General features: G+C 41.8%; 1 protein-coding gene across 5 annotated transcripts in view; it reads right to left on the bottom strand.

The window, feature by feature from the left end:
- The window catches only part of Fhit (fragile histidine triad diadenosine triphosphatase), a 1,554,732-nt gene that overhangs the window by 1,503,064 nt on the left and 30,033 nt on the right, over positions 1 to 21,635 (bottom strand). For 4 of the 5 annotated variants that reach the window (XM_052734142.1, XM_052734140.1, XM_052734138.1 and 1 more), the window contains exon 2: positions 16,616 to 16,664. The gene's annotated coding sequence lies outside the window, so the exon portion shown is untranslated. Of the gene's footprint in view, positions 1 to 4,813; positions 4,888 to 16,615; positions 16,665 to 21,635 lie in introns of all 5 variants that reach the window. The other variant, XM_052734139.1, reaches the window with a different exon arrangement.

Genomic DNA, 21,635 nt, shown 5'->3' with positions numbered 1-21,635 from the left:
AGTGTGAGCTTTTTAGTCAATAATCCCAATTGGGGTCTACAAATCGCAGACAATGTCTTCCGGGAAGCAGGCCCCTGGAGCCTCAATGAGTGGTTTAGAGTAATGTGGGGAACTTCCTTCATCATTGTTACTTAGCAATGCTCCTGGAGATACGGACACTTGTTTGAGTATGGTGGCTTATGTCTGGAATCCTCGCTTAAATTTATTTCTGGTTGTTCTCATAAAAGAGGAATGTGGAGACAATGGAAGTCCTTCTTCATTTTCTCTGATCCAGTCAGTTTGCACAACTTTGGAGCACAATTCTGAATCATGGTTTTCATGACGGTCAAGAATAAATTCCAAGTTTGTAGCCATCTGTGTGATATGATGGTAAACGTCTCCCAAAAGCCATGCATTGAAGGCTAGGTCACCAGCTGATGGTGTTAGTGGGAGGTGAGGACCACAGAAAGGAAGTTAGGTCATTGGTGGCATGACCTTTGGGGAGTATAGGAACCCAAAGCCACAAGAAGCTTTTTTCCATCAATTTACTCAGGTATGTTGTCACAGCCATAGAAAGTTGACCAATATACTATATAAAACTCACTATTGCAAGATATCAATTGATTTGATTACAAAAAGTATCAAATGATGTATTGTCTTACTTTTAGTTCTTAGGCTCACAACACTCTAACATGGGGAGATTACCAGCTGTTGCCCAACTGAGCATTGAACACCACAGCTTAAGTAACTTGCGGCCCCAGACAATCATGATGTATATAGGGATAAATTAACAACAGTGGCCATTTTAGGCCTGAGATCCCCAAGTTACCATGTAATACATTTTATAAGATGGATACATTTCAAGAGAGTTTATCCCCACTGGCTTTTCTTTAGAGAGAGAGAGAGAGAGAGAGAGAGAGAGAGAGAGAGAGAGAGAGAGAGAGAAAAAGAAATTGGAAGCTTTGGATTGTTTACTTTCACACATATAAAAAATAAGAAAGCAGACATTTACAAATATTCTTAAATTAAAATTTTTTTTTAGTTTGGAAAATCACCTACTAGGGACAAAGTACTCAAAATTATGTGAAAGAAAATAACTGCTCTTTGTGACAAAAAGATCTAGGAAAAAATCCCAACAAGTAAAGTTCTGAAGGGCTATAATAAGAGCATTAGTCACTTTTAAAATTCCATCTTGCCTTTTACTCATCAACTATCGGGAGACTACAGCACATCTCAAAGCCATGCTGTGGAAGCCTGCTGTCTGTCTCTATGAAGGATGGAAACTTACTTTTGAAGCGGTAACCTTGGTAGGAAAAGGTGTGACAAGAGATCTTGGAGAGTGATGCATGCATGGTCCTTTTGGTTCTTGAAGGAAATACAGTTTCACTGTAGGATTCTGGAAGGAATCATCTAGAAACCAGGGCCAATGAGAGTCCAGTCACCTGAACTCTCATGCACCAATTTCCAAGTCTTATTTACTCCCACCATCCCAGGGTACTCCCATAGTCTCTGGGTTCTTTCTCCTGGCTCTTCCTAAAGACAGACCCACTACAAAACCAAAAAAGCTCTCCCAAGTTGTCCAAATGGTCCAATGCTAGTAAGCCCCAGACTCCAGGCCCAGCAGGCTTGATGCTGAATTCCTGCTCTCTTTCCAAGTTTAATATATACTCTCAGAGGAAGAAACTCTCCCCTTGCTTTGACAATTTTTCCTGTCCTTCAAAAAATGATTCAGGAATAGATTCACCAGAAGTAGTATCTTTAGAGCTACGAACAAATACTCTATTTATTCTGCCACATCTCTTTTTTATAATTACATGGCTAAATGGTTGATCTTACTCAATGTAGCTGCTAACTATAGCATGCCTACTTACATGTACATGTTAGTCCATACTCTGTTGAGCATTTAATGCAGAATAACCTGTGGCTACTTGACCCGCTTTATAGCTATATAAAACCAGATGCTTTCTCTGAGGCATAACTGACCTATGGAGAAAAGACAGAAAGGACTGACATGATGGCTTACGAGATAAAGGCACTAACCACTAAACCTATGGACCCGAGTTCAATTTCTGGGACCCAGATGGTATAAAGAGAGAACCAACTCCAGCAAGTTGTCCTCTGACCTCTACAAGTGTGCCATGGCACATGTGCACACACACACACACACACACACACACACACACACACACACACACACACGTAATCGAGTAACTAATGTAAAACAAAAGAGAAGAATGTGATGAAAAGGGAGGTGTCTGTAGACAAGCGAATCAAAAGTCTTCAGAGGGACTGTCCAAAGCACAGTGCTCCACAGTTAAAGATGGAGCTTGAAATTCATATACACTCGTCAAAATGAGATAGCTGGTCCAAACCTTCACATGTCCCTTTCGTGGTCTTTATGTCTGTGAATAGTCTATCACTAATACAGTATTTTTCTTTAAAGCAACTCAATTTTCAATACAAATGAAATTTGAAGATAATTCTATATAACCATTGTAAATATCCAATATCAAATACATGTGTGTACAAAGTCTACATATAGTATATAGCTTACAACATTTACCATTAATAGAAAGAAAATGAAAGATTCTAATGTGACTAGCCAAAAGCATGCTCTCATTTCATGTATCACATGAATTACTATGAAGAACCGTTGATTTAAGTGCATACTAGAGAATAAATGAATTATGCATACTTATATTATCACATCACACATAAACATATACAATTACTATGTGCCAAGTAACTTCACATACATAAGAAATTCCCCAAACCCCACCACATATCTTATCCCTTCAACAAAAATAAAGAGTGAGGGGTCACCAAAAAAGGTACATGGGACACAGAGGAATGTCACTGTTTGGTGCTAGAGGCAAATCAGAGTGAGATAAATTGGATGTCACAAACTTAGAAGTAAGGGTATGAAAGAGCAGGCTGTAGACCACTTCACTGTTATTTATTCCCAGAATTGAATTGTCTCTAAATACATGTCACAGAGAAGGTCCTTCGTACTGTTTGGTTTGAACGTCCTTCCTCTCCTCTGCACCATCTCTTTTAGACATACATATCTGACTTCACAAATTACCCATCACAAAGAAATGGCATGCTGCTAATAGGTCTCTTCATTGTGGCTGACAGTGCAGAACAAATGCCAGTCCCTGAGCTGAGACCAAATTTCTGGAATACTAACGGAGGTTCCCAACGGGAAATGACACATTACCTAGAGGTCACCCCAAGAACTCTGGAACAAGCTCCTGCATTCTGCTGTCTCTCCCCACACTCACTACAATGTGCCATATGCTCCAACTCTCTCAGAGCACCCCTCTCTCCAGATTCTCAATTCTCTAGCCTGCTACTGCTCTAAACACCTAGTTTTCAACAAACAGGTCTATTTTACGGGGTCCAGGGCTGAGTGATGGGTTGACAAGGCATTTGCTGCCCAGCCTAACATCCTGAGTTCAGTGCTGGGGACCCATAATGTAGAAATAAGGACCTGAGAGCTGTTCTTTGACTTCCACATGCACACTTCGACAATATAGTGTCCCCTGCCACCCTCCATGTGAAAATAAATAAAAAAGTGTAATTTTAAAAAAAGGAGTCAGTGAATCAGAAAAATATCAAGCACAGGGCAATGGACGAAGGAATGGATAACAGAGCAGCTCTTCAGAAAGGAGTGCCTGCCCGTCTAAGCCATGTCCTCCCGGCTGCCATAACCAGACCCTGTTTTGTTAGAAAGGTGCACTACATGAATCCATCGATACCCCTGTCCTCTAACACAGCAGTGGCAGGCTCTCCATTGGTCCTGCCTGGACAAAAATTCATGGCACTGCCTGTCAAAGTATCTTCTCCAGGCTGTGCCTCTGTGGTCAGTACACTTGAGTTTTCAGAACTCCCTTTACCTGTTAAGTAAGCAAGGACAGTACATGCCCCACAAGTTGGCAGAGGATTAAATGATGGATGTTTTTAAAACAACTCCTTGCCTGATTGGCCTGAGTTATCAAAAGCCTGAGATTACGGCTACAGTTTAGGAGCAGGCCATAGTCTCTCTGTAAATATCCATGGAGCCAGCATGATGGCCCAGAGCTGCAACCCTAAAGGCTGAAGCAGAAGGAGCTCAAGCCCCAGACCAGCCTGAGCCACATAACTACACCCTGTTTCAGGAATTGACAAGATGAACCCGAGCCAATGGCCTCATGGTCCAGGTGGTGGTGATAAGACACCTTCTTGTTTTCAAGTTGCCATCCTCCCCTGTTTCCAGGATGAAATTTTCATTGTTTACAGAGAAGGGGTGAACAGCAGGTCCTCCTGGCATTAGCATACAGAGCATCATGTACCAATGTCTATAAATGCACCTTACTTATATCCCAAACTGTTGATATCTAGAAGTTCCTTGAATTTTTCATTTCTTACATTTGTGACACTGGTAGAGCTTCTCTCGGTTCTCAACCTGAAGGATGAGCACCCAAAGCCATGGGAAGGGAAACACGTGTGGACCTGATGCCTGCAACAATTTCTAGACAAAAAAAAAAAAAAAGAAAAAAAAAACACTCCCAGAATGCCTCTACCCAGGAGATGGTAAACTACTTCGACATCTTAGCTGTTTCCCCTCCAAGCAGATTCACACACTTCTCAGCTAACGCCCCCTCTGGGCAGGCATCTCCTGTGTTTACAGTTATTCATCGTGACTGGCTCTACACACATAGAGCCTTTGGAGTTAACCAAATGACCCCAGAGACCTCTAGTCCAAGACAGCTGGAGGACACAGACACGCATAAACAAGACATGGGCAGACCAACTGTAGCGCCTTCCTTGAGGTGGAGAAACTGAAACAGACCTGCTGGAGAGTTCTCCCGAGCTTCATCGCAGGAGGCTGTAGGTCAAAAAGTTTTCCAAATCATCTGTGGGTACCTGCAAACCAAGATGCCAGCAAGGAATAACATCACTGCAGCAAGTTCCCAACTCTGAGCGCGTGGCAATTCCAATTCCAAAAACACACAGTGGGGGAAACGAATCTCCTACATTAAATGTCTGTGTTGAAACAAGGGGTGCAGGTTCCCTCAAAAGACAGTCGTCACAGTCACAAACTGGAAGTGAATCTAAGAAGTCTAGAAAGCACAGCAGATTCCCACCACCCCAGCTGATTTAAAGAGCACCCTGGCTCCCAGAGAAATGAGAAAGCACAAATGGTGGTTTCTAGCATGGCAGCCAACCTTCATTTCTGTGATCCTTCCATTCTCAGTTCAAGTATAAACAGACTTTTCCCCCTGAAATGGGAAAAGGATTAAGTAGGCAGGACATTTTCTGAGTTTTGTACAGCAAATGTTCCTGTGCTTTCCTTTTGTAGCATTTAAGGATTCACTCTGAAGAAGGGGAAAACCGGAGCAAAGCAATTCGGCATGCTCGCATCTGCTTTATCGGGACCAGCAAGCACAGACTGCAGGGCTGCCCTGACTGGAACTGCAGAGACGCTTCTAGACCCTGGGGGCTGCTAATGATCTTCCTTACAGGGGTACTCAAGCTGAGCTGTCCTCCTTACAAAACAGCAAATGAGCTCACTCAAATTATCCTCAGGAAAGGGGTAGCCAAGAGGACACACATGATCATTATCATCTAAACTTAATTTTTGACCAGCTTCTATAATCACCCTTTCCTCTAGAAGACAGTCAGGCAGTATCTTGTCAGTCACACAGACCTTGGGTTGCATGCCGACATCCCATCCTAAGGACCATTTTGGAAAGCAGATGAGTTTTTTCTGATTGTACCTCCATTTTTCTGCAGGCAATATCCATCTTCAGGAACACAGTGCAGACTTAGATGATGGTTTAGGGGAGCTTTTGACAATCACAATATAATGCTTAGCTGAATAAGTAGTATGTACCACTTTCTCCAAAAAGTATATCAACATAGAGAACTAACTGGAAAAAGCATCCAAAGATAACAGTCATTCCTGCAGAGTAAGATTAAGAACAGTTTTTATTTTCTCCTCTTTTACTGATGTGCCTTCCAAATATTATAAAATGCAAATGTATTCATTACAAAATAAAAATAAAGTAATTATAAGAGACTTAAAGATACAGAATATCATTTACAAAAAGGTTTTCCATTACAAAGCAAAGAAGAATTTCCACTAAATAAAACAACTGGTGGCTTCATCACCACCACCACCACCTCTTCTTAAGTACATGCTATATGTGGATCCCTGTAGTTGGAATCAGTAATCACGTAAACCACGGGGCCCTCTACCATGGTTATCAAAGATAGAGAACCTGAGAAGCAATGTTTAACAGGGGTGCTGATCCATCTGCCTGCCCTGTATTCCACTTTCTTTGGAAAGTCTCTTTCAAGCTTGCCAAGCAGGACTAAGTACAATTAAGTAGCCAGCCATATGCACTCTGGTCCCTGGGCCATAGCTGATTCCAACAAGGGGAAATGCCTACCTTAACCCAAGCCATTCAAGGAAGGAGATTAGGTACATGTGCAAAGAAAGGAACACCCACATAGGAGATACAGACAACCTATCTTAACAGCAGCGACTTTCCCCTCACTCTCCTTGTACATGTTGAGCAGAGTCCTGCGGTGATGGATTCCCTGTATCATCTTTAATGCACCAAGGCTGCCCTAACTAAACCCTATTTCTGGGTGTGTCATTGTTTCTGAATGAGATTAGCATTTCAGATGGTAGACTCAGGGAAGTAGGCTGGATTCCCCAGTGCAGTTGGGCACCACTCAAACCCTAAAAGCTCCAAATAGACTAAAGGAAGGGGTAATTGCTTCTTTCTTCTTCTTCTTCTTTCTTCTCCTTCTACTTTCTCTCCTTCTCCTTCTTCTCCTTCTCCTCCTTCTTATCCTCCTCCTTCTCTTCCTTCTCCTCCTCCTTCTTCTTCTTCTCCTCCTCCTTCTCCTCCTTCTCCTCCTCCTTCTTCTTCTCCTCCTCCTTCTCCTCCTTCTCCTCCTTCTTCTTCTTCTCCTTCTCCTTCTTCTTCTTCTCCTTCTCCTTCTTCTCCTTCTTCTCCCTCTTCTCCTCCTCCTCCTTCTCCTCCTCCCTTTTCTTCTTCTGCCCTGCTATCTGAGCTGGGTTACATCTTCTGATCCTCTTTGCTCTCAGGCTGGGATTTGTCCTCCAACTGCCCTGCTTTCCAAGCTGTTGAGCGGGGATGGAATAGAGCCCCCAGATTTCCTGGGTTTACAGCTTACAGATGACACAGCATGGAAGTTCTCAGCTTTCCTAATTATGTGAGCCACTTCTCATCATAAATAAGCAAACAGATAATTAATCTATTGGTTCTGTTTCTCTGGATAATACTGATGAACATAAGCCCTAGTTTTATTGAGTGTCCTCCCTCCTCAGAGTCATGTAGCCAAGGAAGGGTACATTTATCTCCCATAAGGAATAAACCTTATTGCTTTAAAACAGAGAAAGAGTTACTGCTGCTCTAATATCCACCCTTCCAGTTCCTAGGACAACTTGGCTAGGACTAACTAGAGCAGGAGTCTCCTACTCATTCAAAAGCACACACATACCACCACCACCACCACCACCACCACCACCACCACCACCTCCACCTCCACCTCCACCTCCACCTCCACCTCCACCTCCACCTCCAGCTGTGGGTAGCCTTTTCTCCTTATCTAATATACTACTGACCAAACTTTATTTTCTACAGACCACAACAACATAAAGGTGCTTGGTAACCTCGATCTACGTGCCAGGGTCTGATTTGGGAAAGAGTATGTGGGGCTGCTGGTGGTTATAGAAAAACTTCTTTGCTGTTAAACAGACACATATGAGAATAGTCTCTTTGGTCAGTGGGTGCTGTCACATCTGCATGAGGCTTGCCAAAAAAACCAAAACAAAACAAAAACCACACGACAGCCAGTCTAAGAAAGTCAATACAGCAGAACTGGAGGAGGGAAAAGGGCAAGACACGAGGACTGTGATAACATCATTGAGCCAGTGAACTAATAGAACCTATAGTGACACCCTTCAGGAGGCCTTCTGTCCTGATAGAACTCATTTTTCCTAGTCCAATAGGTTTTGATTTGGGAATTTCAAATGCAGGTTGGCAGAGCAATTCAGAAAATACTTGTCAGTGCTTAGCAATCTGTCACCAGTTTAATGCTCAGAACCCTCTCCCTGAAGCACAGTGACAACCATCAAAGGCACCCTGGTGGGTCCCCAGTTGCTCGACACCAATTGGATCCCAGACTTTGAGCCAGGGCTCTGGAGCATCCTCACAGCAACCCTGACATCCAAGAGGTGCAGCAGGTGGACACAGAAGGTGGGAGGCTTTTACTTCTAATTCCCTTAGTTTTTTAAACCATTTCAAGTTGACTTTTTGATTATTTGCAGCCAAAAGCATCTCCAACGATAAATCTATCTGCACATAATTAGCAGGAAATTTATGTATCCTCCTTTGAGCAAAGACTCCAGAGAAAAGGTAGAGAGATCCATAATTCTGCCAACATTCTCCCAAATCCTTAAATGATAGATCTTAAATGATTATTTTCCAAAAAAGAAAGACAAGTGAGAAGCCGAAAAAAAGATGAATTATGCAAGCACCTGGCCCTCATCTGAGAGCCATCAAGCACCTACTAGTGACATCTCACCTTCTCAGCATTCAGTCGGGCAGCGCCATTTAGAAATACCAATCTGTACGGTGGGTCATCCTTCCTGGGAGTAATCTCCCTTTCTCATTTCAAGAGCTTTAACACACTTGGCCTCAAGGGAATGTCTAAAGAGAAAGTTATCACAGGCAATCCCAACCCTCAAATCCTGTCACCAGTAAGGATTCCCCCACCAAGGCTTAATACATTGGAAGGACTGTGCCAGACCCCACAAAGGACAACAGATAAAGATAAGTAAAGGCTGTTTTGCTTTGCTCAAAGCCATCCTGTTTCCTCTGATCTTGCCTGGGTAGCCAACTGCAGGAGAGTGAGAAATGGGTTTTCCTAATCCTGGAGATAACCTGAAAGTGTTCTAGTTCCTTAAGGTAGTGGAAACTGTCACCCAACACCTAGCAGGACTTTCAATGGCATAGTGACAGGATGTTGAGAACATGGAGACTTTGGCCTTGAAGTCACAGTAAAGAACCCAACCTTTTTTGATTAGAAACAAAGCTATATTGCTCTGGGTGGGCAAGAGGCCTCGAAGGGTGGCTGTTGTAAGATGGAAGGGCCTTTTCCTCAATGTTCTGGGCTGCCCCGGGCCTGCTGCACTTTTGTGCCAATGACCACAAGTAAATACAAAGCTCAAATAGCATTCAGTCAGTTTTCCCCAATATTTAAAGGGAAAATATAACCAAGTATGCCCCATGCATTATTAAAATTGTGTAGCTCTTCCCTCCAGAATGAAACATTCCCTCCTGGGGCGGGGGGGGGTGGGGTGTCACTACATGACTAACATAGCTCAGTGATCTTTATGACTCACAAAGCACCTTCCCAAGGTTATATAAGCACTAAACAATTGCTTCTGAAGAGGAGCTATGTAGCGAGGGCCCGTGACACAGCTCTGGAGTCATCCACAGTGGGGCAGGAGGATTCTCAGGGGTACAGTTGCTGCCTCACCTATGCTTCCTTAAGCACTCCCACTAAACCCACTAAATCCACTGCTTCACCGAGGTGGTGTGGCTGGACTTGGTTCTTGGCACTCTGATGGGAAAAGTTACACCACAAAAGCCACACATGTAAGATTTAAAACTGTTTTTCAAAATGACATTTTTAAGTCAGCATGCAAACTCAATTTGTATTTTTGGTTGGTTTGACATGTCCTGAGCTTCTAAAGGACTCTACATTCCCAGGACAAGTTCTTCTTAGTCATTCAGTATATTCACTGCCATACATTCTGCTACTTTATAAAAGGCAAGCTAGCTGTGAAGCAGGAGGCTCCATGGATGATGAACAATATTCAGTATTTTTAAGCGGTCACACAAAAGGCAACAACAAACTCCTTTTCTCTTAATTCTCTTCCAAAATGTCACACTCACTTATGAGAAAGGACTTGATTTGCCTCCATGTACTGGGCATTAATGCGGACTGACTGAAGGAGGAAGTGCCCTACATGCATGGTGCTTCAAATTGCTGAGATTCCCAAACAATACAAAAGCATTTCAAGTCACACATGGGATGTGAAGTGAAAAATGTTCTTGGAGGGAATAGTCTCTAATAATACATACCTACTTCAGAGAGTTCTGGGAAGCTCTATTAACACCAGCCGAACACTTTAAGATCTTCAAATAAAATCACGGTAGAAATGCAAACTATTATTACTATAGCTCTGAAATAATTTCACACCTAGGGATGAGAAAACCCCAGGCCAAGTTTTCCCACTTCTCTTCTGCCTGACAAACAAACAGTGCAAGGATGGAGGTGGTGACAGGCAGAACAAAGACATCAGCTCGCCTCTGTCACTACAGTTGTGTATCCTCCTCCATGTCACTTTAGGGGAACTTTCAGAGGAAAGCAAGTCTTTTAAAGGGACGAGCTAAAATGGGGATAGATTTTTCATTGTTTTTGTGCCAGATCAAATGACAAAGCTAACTGAACTAAAATCATCTGACCCATTTCTCTGTGGCACATTCCCTCCAAGCACCTCCCAAACTTAAAAATGATGGGACATATCCTTACACGAGTCACCACCAGTGTGATGATACTTACTAGGTCAGAGAGCAGATGCTTTAGCAGACATCAGGACTGCTACTTGGCAGCTGAGGGAGCAAGCAGCACAGCCGTGTGCCACTGATGACAGTGGCAATGGTGACTAAGAATGAGTGCCATCAACAGAGCTATGATAAAGGAAGGCCAGGACTCAGCAGAACTGCCTGGGTGCACACCACCCTGCTCTGCCAGGGATTAGGACCTGGAGTATGCTGCACAAGCGTGCTCTTGCTTTCCACCTCAAGCCTCCTGATTAGCATAACAACCGGTGACAGTATTTATCACAGCTGTCTTGATTAGGACTATTAACTCTACAGAGATCTGATACTAGTTGTGCTCTGAACAAACTACTTGGTTTAAGCCCTACTTTCCATATCAGTAAAATGGAAACATCCTTCTGACCTATCTACTGCCATCTTCTTCATATGGTATTAGTTAATACTCAGGAAAATAATTTTTGAAATCACATATTAATATAAATTAAATTAAATAAACTACATTAAAATTTACATATTAAAAGAAATAATCAACTAGACTATACCTCCTGCTTAATGTGGAAAAAATTATATCATTACGATAATGTAATAATTACCTACAGATTTAAACAAAAATTGTGACATAACTACATTAGAAGGCTGTGGGAAACAGAAGTGGTAGGAATAGGAAATGTCAGAGTTAGTGTTAGAATTCACATATTAGGAAAAAGTAAGAGAGGCATTTTATTTAGAAACAGAAAAGGAAATAGCAATAGTATCAGAACAGAAAGTGGCTAATTTAGGGAGATCCGAGGAGAGGGGATGGGTGCTGCAGTTTTCCTTGTTTGCTTCTTGATGCTCTTCTGTTTAAATAATGTAGATATGTTGTTTTCATTAAATGCCAAAGGACAATTCATAATATAAGATGGTATACTTCTTTATGTACTAGGATTCATGCAGATTTTTTCTACTTGCTAAAACTTACATTTTTAAACCTTCCTAGAGCTAACTCTACACAGTTCTTAGGCAGTTCTTAGGAGTGTACAGTAAACAGTTAATGTTATCTCTGGTACACCATATTCCTAAAAATACATATGTTGAATTGAATTGAGACGTTTACAGAAAGTAATACACTTTATAATTTGCAAAACATTTCTATGTATATGATCAGTGTGTGATCCTCAAACACACCTATGCACTGTACAGGTTAAGTTACTCTGATTCTGCAGATGAGAAACATGAACTTTAGGGAAATTAGGACTATTGCCCAGAGCTCTAAGCTAGCAGGCTGCAGAACCAAACTAGAAGGCATTCTTCCCAACACTTTAGCTAAGGCTCTTCCCAGCATGCAGTGCAACCATGCTACTCAATCACAACAGGGGAGCAAAGGTGATGTGCCTGGAACAGTCATTAGGCACCTTTGTTCCAGGACCTGCACAGAACAGAGAAGCAGGCAACAAAGAAGACATAAGGGGAAACTTACCCATTCCATCCTCAGGAAACCGTAAGAATGTCAGGAATCCAAACAATGGAGTTTGCAACCACATTTTACACGTCAACAAAAAGGAGTTCAATGGAACAAAAAACGGTATTAAAAAGAGAAATTAAAATTCAGAGAACAGTAAAAAACAAACAATACTGTTTTGTTCTGAGATGCTGAGGTAAATGAGAGAGAACTGCAGCCCCTCTCAAGCCGGGGCCACAAGGAGTGCAAGACCCGAGGCATTAGAGGGCTGCCTCTCCCAGCTCTCTGTATGCCAGCATTCCTGCGCTCTCAGAGAAGCATCCAAGGGGGATGTCTCTGTGTCAGCCATGGGGGTCATGGGGAGTGCACCACAATAGTCCATTTTTGAGATCCGTTTTGGCAGTCTACTATAAAACATTCAGCTCCTATACAGAGTGGAAGAAGGTAATGAATGTTGTCTTCGTTTTAAATCTCCAAACATAGCCATTTACTCGAAATCTTGCTCACTAATGCAAAAGCTATTGGTCAGGTTCTCAAATTGTAAGCAAGATAAACAAACTGGCTAAATCTAGATGACTGAAGGACAACTGGAAGCAGCTAAGTAAGGCATGGAGGCTGCCAAGAGCCAAGCTAGACATGGAGGCTAACTGCCATGGTTTGCTGGCTGTGCCCTCATGGGTATGGTCAGACCAGAAGGTCCACCTGGGACAAAGGAGAATGTTCTAGAAAAGGATCTGAATTCCAAAGAACAAGCATGCCCTTCCACATGCTCACAGATGCCCTAAGTGTGGGACTGCAAGAGTCCTTCACAGCACCTCCCAAGAGGAAGTAAAAGCCCTTGAGGAGAAAAGGCACGGGGGGGGGGGGGGGGGGGGGGGGGGGGGGGGGGGGTAATGGGGGAGGGTGTCCATCTATACTTACCAAGGCTTTCTTCAAAAATTCCTTAACAACCTTCCTAGCAGTGGATCACTAATTCCTAAGAATATAATTTTAGTAACTAGCCATACACAGCCAAAAGGTCAGTCTCCCTGATATCCACAAAACTTAACCCTGACAATCTTTTGCCTCTGAAAGTTTCTCATATTTCTTTTTTATTACATTTACTGATTCTCTCTCTCTCTCTCTCTCTCTCTCTCTCTCTCTCTCTCTCTCTCTCTCTCTTTCTGTGTGTGTGTGTGTGTGTGTGTGTGTGTGTGTGTGTGTACATGACACAGGATGCAGATGGAGGTCAGTGGAAACTAACAGTAGTCAGTTCTCTCCATGCACCATGTGAAGCCTGGCCATTGAACACCCATCATCTGGGTTGGCAGCAAACACCTCTATCTGCTGAGCTACCTTACCATTCCTAATTATCTATTAAAAGTAATTTTTTCATTTGATTCCTGAGGATAAAACAAGATTTTCTCTCTTTTTTGTTGGTAATAACATATTCATTTTGAAAACATCATGAAACATCTTTTTAAAAAAATGGTACCCCAGTGTGGTGGTGCATGCCTTTAATCTCAGCATTCAGGAGGCAGAGGCAGGTGGATCCCTGAGTGTGAGTCCAGCCTGATCTACAAAGCGAGTTCCAGGACATCCAGGGCTACACAGACAAACCCTGTCTCAAACAACAACAACAACAACAACAAAGAAGTAGGAACCAGGGAGGCAGAGCCAGGCGGATCTCTGTGAGTTCGAGGCCAGCCTGGGCTACCAAGTGAGTTCCAGGAGAGGCGCAAAGCTACACAGAGAAACCCTGTCTCGAAAAACCAAAAAAAAAAAGAAGTAGGAACCAGAGAGACCTGGCTCAGTGCTTAGCAAGCAGTCCTTGCTGCTCTTAAGGAAGGTCCAGCAGTTTCCACTACCCAGGTCAGGTCAGGCAGCTAAAAACTACCTGTAACTCCAGTTTCAGGGGTATCTGACACTTTTGTCTTCCATGGGCATCTGTACTCAAGTGCACATACCCATACACATACACAAATAATTAAAAACAATTTAAAAATTAATCATTAAAAGAATAAAAAGAGTGGACCTGGCTGGGGAGACAGCTCAAGCCATAAGGAGCATGCTGTGCAAGCAGAGGACCTGAGCTTGATCCCCAACATCTACATCAAAAAGGCTGCCATAAGCAATCCCATCGCTGGAGAGCAGAGATAGGAGGATGCCTGCGACTGGCTGGCTAGCCAATCTAGCCCAACTGAGAAAGTGTCAAAAAATAAGTCCGAAAGCAATGGTGGAGGGTAACTGGTGTCAACCTCTGTCCTACACAGAAGCACACACTTACGCACTTACGTACATATGCACACACACACGTAGTAGAATATTATTTTAAGGTGTGTTACTTTTGTTTTTGTTACATTTGTTTAACTCTGTGAAGCTGTGTTACTGTGCCTGTCTAAAACACCTGATGATCTAATAAAGAACTGGCCAATAGCAGGTTAGGGGAAAGGATAGGCAGGGCTGGCAGGCAGAGAGTATATATAGAAGGAGAAATCTGAGAGAAAAGGATTAAGAAAGAGACAGAAAAGGGGAGGGCATGAGGGCACAGCCACCCAACTACACCAGCAAGCCACGGAGTAAGAGTAAGATTTACGGAAGTAAGAGAACAGGAAAAGGACAGAGGCAAAAGGTAGATGGCGATAACTTAAGATAAGGAAAGCTGGCAAGAAACTAAGCTAAGCTAAAGCTGGGCATTCATAAGTAAGAGTACTTTACTTATCCATGTCTATTTGAGAGCTGGGTGGTGGGTCCCCAAAAGAGCCAAACACACACACACACACACACACACACACACACACACACACACACAAAGGCACACATATACATATAAATACACAAATGAATGAAAAGAATGTATTTTTCAAAATATCTAATAAATTTTTAAGGCTGTTATTGCTCATGATGATGATGAGGAGGAGGAGGAGGGGGAGGAGGAGAATAAAAGAGGAGAAAGAGGAGGAAGTGATAGTAACAACAACAGCAGTAGCAAGTAACATCTGCTTATCATGGACCAGGACATGCTCTTGCACAACAACCATATGAGGCATAATATGTCTTATCATCTCCATTTCACAGACAGGGAAGAGAATGAATACACAAAGAGAACGAACACTTTGTTCACGGTCCAATAACCAGTGCAGGACCAAACCCATGTCTGACTCCAGAGTACTACCTGGACCAAGAACGAAGTACGAAACACTCCCTCCTCCAAAGGAATGCCAGCATCACAGCTACACCATCTGACTGCAAAGACCTTGAAATGGCCTTATCATCTATAACTCCAATGCTATTGCATCCTGCCATGTTCCAGGAAATGGCTCAAGGCTGCAGGGATATGAATGATATATGAAAATGAGAATCATCTACATCTTCATATGGTATTTTCTTCACTATAGCCACCCACTGTATCAAAATTCCAAGACAGCCAGGTTTCATGCACCAGAACTTGATCACCCCAAAGCAAATCCTCCAAACAGTTTTTATAGATAATGTTTTAACTCTTCCAAAGAGATCTTCCTTCAATTTCTTTGTACAACTATACTTCACTCTCAAAATGAACATTAAAAACTCATCTGTCATAAAGTTAGAAATAACTTAAAATAGAAAGTAAATCAAAATCACGTTTCAACTTTAACCAAAGTGGTCACAGCCATAATTACTATAATAAAAATGACAGAAAAAAAAACCTAAATTTTTCAAAAACATAATTGATGATGAAAACAAACATAAAATTATGGCATATTTCACCCTGCCACCAAAGCCTCCTGATGAAAGCACAGCCCTTTAATTCCTCAGAGTGAATTCTCTAAATTAAAATACTTCATGCAGAAGAGAAATTAAACAATGAACCAAAGAACACTGCTGTACAGAGTGCGCTTATAAATATACCTACAAAGAGGAAACAATTACATTTTCCCATGTAAAAACCAACTCAACCATAAGGTTTCACAGGAGGCCCAACTGGTTGTTTTTTTGTTTTGTTTTTTTTGTTTGTTTTTTTTGTTTTGTTTTTTTTGTATTGCTTTGAACTTGGAAGTTCCCTTCCTGTAACTCACTTAGGATCCAGTATGACTGGGTGAAATGTAATTAGCCCCACCAAACTGGTACAACACCAGCTCTTCCATTCAACCACATGACTGACTTCCATGATAAATTTGACCCAACCCAACTGAAATGCTACTCTGCATTTTATTTTAAATGCTTTATTTGACCAGGTGGTTTTATTTCAATATTGACCAGAAGTGGTACAAGTGCGTTCTTTTTCCATCTAGCATTAATCTTAGTAAACTTAGCTCTATTGGAATGTCTTAACTGCTGAAAGGAAAGCAAAAGTCAGCAAACACACAATTGCATTTGGCTACCCTCAGCACATCATTTTATTTCCTCCTGCTCGCTGCTAACTATTCCTCAGCACTTTTGCCTATGAAGGAGCACGAGCAGGTGGGGAAAGAAGTTGTCCTGTCAGCTGTATCTTTAATCCAAGTCTTTAAATCTCTGAATAAAAGAAAAATCAATGTGGTAAAGGCAATGTTTGTCAAGGCCATGTAATAAATACACTTACCTTTACAGACTGTTCTCGGTGGATTTCCCTTCTTTGCTGGGCTTCAAAGCTACAAAGAGATAAAAATGAAAGACTGAGATGTTTGAGAGTAAAACACCAAATGTTTCCTTTCTGTGTTTCTCAACAGAATTTCCATATGCTGTGGTATGTGGTGCTAGTTAAATACACATTGATGAAACTTGTGCCTCACACCTGCCCGAAAGGCCAACCAGAAGCACAGACAGCTATGGTTTTAATGTCTCCCAGTGCTTCATGTGTCAAAATTTAATTTCTACCACAGGCATGAAGAAAATAAAAACAATCTGAATCTGGTTAGAGTGAGGGATATTAAGAAATCATTAGGTGCAAATTCAGTCATTAGTAAAGGCTTCAAAATTGAATTCTGGAATCCTGATGACTTTCCAGAGAGAAGGAAAGAAATCAGACAGCCATGACCATGACAAGAGATGTGTGTGTGTGTGTGTGTGTGTGTGTGTGTGTGTGTGTGTGTGTGTGTGTTACTAAAGGAGTATGATCTGTGAAAATGCACACATTCATGTATATGTACACACACAACTACACTCCCTGTCTCTTGCTATGTGATGATCTGCCAGCCATGGTGTTCTGCCATGAAAACACTATCGCCAGATGTAGTCCTTCGACCTCCCACCTTCAGAACCACTATCCAAATAAACCTCTTAGACTTTTACAGCTGTCCCATCTGCTGCAGTGTGTTATTAGCAAAGGGAAAACGGGCTGATATAGTTACAAACTGAAAACAGCAAACAGTTACTCAGATCTGCATCATACAAACTTTGCCACATCTATAGCCAAACCATTTGGGCTGTGAACACCTCAGCAGTGAATGGCGTGTAGACTGTGGGGTTGCATGTCATATTAAACATCAGGATGCAATCTGACTAAGTCTTTATGTTTCAGTCTTTTTCCACCACCCACAAGAACTTTTAGTTCTGGAAGACTGTTCCAGTCATATAGGGCACATAGGCCAGGAGCTCAGCTGAGTGCTGTTGTCCCTAAAAGAGAGGGTGGCAGATGCCTGTACATGACAATCACCTTTCTGCAGAAAGAATGCAGCTTTCTTTTAGGAGAAACTTGCAAGAGAGCAAAAGCTACAACTGCATATTTCAAATCAAATCTTTGCTTGTTCACTTCCCTGCTTACCAAAATACACTATACATTTGCCACATACTAGTCAATGAGATCTGTGAAAATACCTGCAAAATGACAACTGTTAAGAAATAATGACAACTTATGGTTTGGGGAGGCTAATTCTATAGCATCTAACATTACTCACGTAGTCTATGAATTTACTGTAATTTGACTCTTCTCATATTCTTGACTAGGTTCTCATTTATCCTAAAGTTGCAATAGTTGAGAAATACAGTTATTTTTTATTTTTTTATTTTCAATATTCTAAGTGATGGCTTTAAGTTTTACAGGACTATTTCCCTCCATGTTCCTTAACTCCACCAAAGATTGGGCTAGATTCATAGGCAATGCTATGACCCTAGAATACTAATGCAGGCCCCTCCATGGAAAAGCATCACAATTTTCTCATGCCCCTCCTAGTTCCACAGAACATAGCAGGGTTGGGAAAAGCATAATTTGGGAAAGAATAAATGAAATTGTATAACATTTCCTTTTTTGAAATGTGAGAGATTTATGGTCTGAAACCCTTTCCATTTCAAATACATAGAAATGCTAAGCAAAGGAAAGAATTGTAAGTGGCAAAGAGAAAGAGCAACATGAAAAACAATGCATATAAATTTTCTAGAATGAAAGCTATAAGTCCTCCTAAGAAGCACATCAAAATCATACAAGAAATACAAGAAAATCCAAACTTAGATGCATCCAGATGAAACTCCAGGACATCAGAGACAGAACAGCAGTCGTAAGTTCAATCAGAAAAAGACACCTGCAGAAGAACATGTTACCCACCCATAAAAATAAAAGCAAGGCAGTGATGGTATAACATGTTTAAAGTGCTAAGAATAAAAAATTCAATACATTGCACTCATGTCAACTCTATATTCAAAAATGGTAAAGGAATCAGGACACTGTTCAGACAAACAAAGACTGCTGTCTGCCCACGGTAGTTTGCTTATGCTGGAAAAACAAAGATGTGCTTGAATACATAGAAATCCATCTCAGAAGGAGGATGATGAACGAGAAGCCACAGTGACCGGAGAGAGTCCACTGAACTGAATAATCAATAATGAATATTAATCAAAATTCAGATTGTAAAGAAAGAATAATCAGAACTATTGTAAAGAACAGGGAAACACCAGTGATGATGTCCTAGCTAGGGTTACTATTGCTGAGATGAAACACCATGACTAAAAGCAACTTGGGGAGGAAAGGGTTTATTCAGCTCACACTTCCACATCACTGATCATCATCAAAGGAAGTCAGGGCAGGAACCTGGAGGCAGGAGCTAATGCCGAGGCCACGGAGGGGTGCTGCTTACTGGCTTACTCCCCATGGCTTGCTCACCCTGCTTTCATACAGAACCCAGGACCACCTGCCTAGGGATGGCATCACCCACAGTGGGATAGGCCCTCCCCATCTATCACTAATTAAGAAAATGCCCCACAACAGGTTCTTATGAGGCATTGTCTCAATTAAGGTTCCCTCCTTTCAGATGACTTAGCCTGTGTCAAGTTGACGTAAAACTGGCCAGCACAGATGATAACAACCAATTCTTAGTGTTTGCAAATAAATGCAGTTGAGAAGTTTACCCCAAGAACACGGAACATAGTAAGAGAGAGAAATTTAGGGAGAAGTCAGAGTGTTAACATTACCTGTCAGTATTAGATGAGCTTATAGAAATTAACTAGCATTTCTTTGTCTACATAACTACTGACTTGTACAGCCATGCTCACAACATCCACACAGAAACTGTCTAAGAACACCATGGATATGGGCTGGAGAGATGGCTCAGAGGTTAAGAGCACTGCTTGTTCTTCCAAAGGTCCTGAGTTCAATTCCCAGCAACCACATGGTGGCTCACAACCATCTGTAATGAGATCTGGTGCCCTCTTCTGGCCTGCAGGGATACGTGCAGACAGAACACTGTATACATAATAAATAAATCTTTAAAAAAAAAAAAAAAAAAAAGAACACCATGGATAAAAGCAGCATGGCAAAATGCAGGAAACAGCCAAATATCAAAGCAGTACAATAAAACGCTTATAGATTCTTCAAATCAAATAATATACAAATTGGGAAAGCTGATGGAACCATCATCAACATTAACAAGGCTGGTGTGAAAGCAAGTCATAGCAGATCTTCCATAATATTATTCCATTTGCATACATTCCAAAAGGGCAAAAATAAATACCGGGTTGTTTGGGAATACAACGTAAGTAGAAAGAAAAACTAAAAATGAAAGTAAAGAGATGTCTTTGCTCTTTCCTGACTTAGGACACATAAGTCAGGGTCTCTGTCTTGGAGTGGGGGTTAGGTGTCTAAGGAACGACACAGGGCTTCAGAGTATGGGAGGGTTCTAGTCCGAGGAGAGGCAGTTAGATGATTGTTTTATTATTTTCTTCCATATATTTGGACATTTTCAAAAAAAATGTACATTTCAAAAACCATTTGTATATATCACCTGTTCCCCTTTGTCTTGTTTGGGTTTTTTCCTGAGAAGGGGCCCTCACTATGTGCCCCAGAACTGGCCTCCAATTCTCTTCCTTCTCAGCCTCCTGAGGAGAGGATTAAAGCATGCTAAATGTACAAGCCAGATTCCAAAGGCGAGTGTTCCAAGACAGAGCCAGGCAGAAGTCATACTTTTTAGGACAGAAGATCAAAAGTCACACAATACTATTGGCACTTCACAAACCTCACCCTGACAAAAACACACACACCTCCAAAGGGAAGGACTGTCCATCACATTGTAAGATCACATGGGCTGTGTACCTGTGTTGGGGCAAGCACACTTGGGGAACACATTGATCCTCAGCATTCAGTAGCAAACCCGTAGTGAGTGTTCTCTTCTCAGCACGTGCTGACAAACACCACAACCTGAGTTAATCCTTGAACCTCCACAGTGAAAGGAGAGACCCAACCAATGCCTGCAGGTCAGCCTCTGACCTCCACAAGCCTGCTGTGATACACATGAACATACAGATATACCCACACACTGCACGTGAACACACATAAATAAACAAAAATTTTTTTAAGAAATGGGTTTTAAGATTACAGTCTTAATGGCAGCTTCCCTTTAGGGACTAGTTATGGGAGAATGCCTGAAACAGCTTTAATCTCCCTTGTCATGTCTTGTGATGAATATGCAAGCTATTATCTGAAAGTATTATGTTCTGTGTGCTTATAATCTCTGACCTTAATCAGATGCTAAGTTATTTAAAACCTATAGCAGTTATTGTTCAAAGCTGCCTGCCTTATGCTTTGTAACCCCAGATTTTATCACAACATCCATAATCATTTAATAAAATATTTGCTGAACACACAAATGCAAGTGCATCCTATGTATAGCCTTTATAACATTTTAGTGACTGAAAATTAATGTGTGTGTGTGTGTGTGTGTGTGTGTGTGTGTGTGTGTGTGTGTGTGTTATCCTAAGTGGGAACAAAGATCCCAAAAGCTCTTATTCATTCCTGTGCCTAAAATACTTATCTCTAGACAAAATTCATGAATCACCACTCAAAATGAGCCTTCTCTTTCTTTGACCTACACTTGCAGAGCCAGGCAGACACTCTCCCCCACAGCTGCAAAGCTGCTCTGCTCCCTGCTCTCCCGAAGCCAAACTCACACACTCAGTTCTAGAGCAGACAGTGTCTACAGCCTTCTGATGACCTTCTGCAAGACAGAAATTAGATTTCAATGAACCCAAACAGGATTGGGCTTCAGCTGCTCCTCGAAGAAGTAAACATGGAACCAAAGCTGAGCAGGCCAAGAAGAGACTGATTTAGCTTGGTGTTTTCTCGAAGCTTTCCAAACCCCAAGCCCCTCAAACCAGACCCACCCCCAGATCCCTTACCAACTGATCTGAATTTTCCC

Source organism: Peromyscus californicus, unplaced genomic scaffold (genome assembly GCF_007827085.1).
Source record: "Peromyscus californicus insignis strain IS unplaced genomic scaffold, ASM782708v3 Scaffold_12__1_contigs__length_115047231, whole genome shotgun sequence".
Taxonomy (NCBI): domain Eukaryota; kingdom Metazoa; phylum Chordata; class Mammalia; order Rodentia; family Cricetidae; genus Peromyscus; species Peromyscus californicus.
The sequence above is the reverse complement of the archived record's forward strand: the minus strand, read 5'-3'. Positions and strand labels throughout refer to the sequence as shown.